This window comes from Polistes fuscatus, unplaced genomic scaffold (assembly GCF_010416935.1).
Source record: "Polistes fuscatus isolate 324 unplaced genomic scaffold, CU_Pfus_HIC Scaffold21, whole genome shotgun sequence".
Lineage (NCBI taxonomy): Eukaryota > Metazoa > Arthropoda > Insecta > Hymenoptera > Vespidae > Polistes > Polistes fuscatus.
The window spans coordinates 83546-84794 of NW_025113098.1; the positions used below are offsets into that span (position 1 = coordinate 83546).

The following is a 1249-nucleotide window of genomic DNA, read 5'->3' on the forward strand; positions in this document are numbered from 1 at the left end:
TTGTTCGTATTAACGAATACTAATTGACAATAGATGATTTTTCATGAAGTCACGCGAGAAGAATAATAATTTGAATATTAAATTTTTCTACAAAATATCTTAACACGTTGGCGAACAGTAAAAGTTTCTGCGAGGAAACAAGAAAAAAGGTGACGGTCATTTATTTTGAGGTTAGTTGTGATATCGAAAATTTGATCAACACACATTTTAAAAGAGCTGTCAAATTATCGTATATTCAAGAATCAGTTAGTTATTACTTTTACAGGTATAATAATTACAAAAATTTAAGGTTATGTCAAATAAAATTCCAAATAATTGGCTTTCAATTTTGAATGCTACAGCATTCATGACATTCTACGTCACAATGAAAATGTCCGCAAACGTGTTAATAAGAATTTGTTGACTCATCAAATATTACTATAATAACACGTAAGAAATCCTGCCAAAAATGTTACAACTAATTCATAGTAAGTTTAGTATCTGTATAAAGGTAAAGTAAAGTTTATATTTTGTAGAGGAAAATTGATCGGAGCTTGACCCCCGTATGACCACGAACCGTGATCGGAGCTAATGCGAGAATCGACCTTGAGAGATCACGTGAGTATTCGGTATAATGATTTTCGCCATATTAACGGAGATAATAGGCATCTAGGGAAAATGGATCCCATCGAATGCGTGTCGCACGCAAAATACATTAAATTACTAGATGGTTATTTTGAAATGATAAAGAAGAATAAGAGTATGTTTTACAAATTATTATAAATACATATATAATTGTATGTTCAACCTTTTATACATGAAAAAACTGATTTATCAAATTTCGATATTGATTGAAATAATATAAAATATTAAATTGATGTAAATATACTTGGAAATTATTTATAAAATAAAGAAAATATTGCGGAAAAAAAGAACGTTTAATCAAATCACTTGAACCTTTCGTAAAAGAATTGTAAAAGGATTGTAAAAGGATTGTAAAGCATTTATATGATTTATAAATTATTATAAATATATATAATTGAATGTCCAATTTTTTATACAAGAAAAAACTGATTTATCAAATTTCGATATTGATTGAAATAATATAAAATATTAAATTGAAATAAATATATTTGAAAATTAAATATAAAATAAAGAAAAATCAGAGTAAAAAAAAAGAACGTTTAATCCAATCACTTGAACCCTTCGTAAAAGGATTGTAAAAGTAATAAATTAGTAAATAGGGATTTCATAAAGATGGTTAATATCA

At 26.3% G+C, this 1249-nt stretch overlaps 1 long non-coding RNA gene across 1 annotated transcript; it reads left to right on the plus strand.

The window, feature by feature from the left end:
* The first annotated feature begins 324 nt into the window (after nt 1-324).
* On the plus strand, nt 325-969 carry LOC122517797. Its single transcript, XR_006303929.1, has 2 exons — nt 325-429; nt 516-969. It is a non-coding gene; the product is annotated as an uncharacterized LOC122517797 (long non-coding RNA).
* Nucleotides 970-1249: the final 280 nt, after the last annotated feature.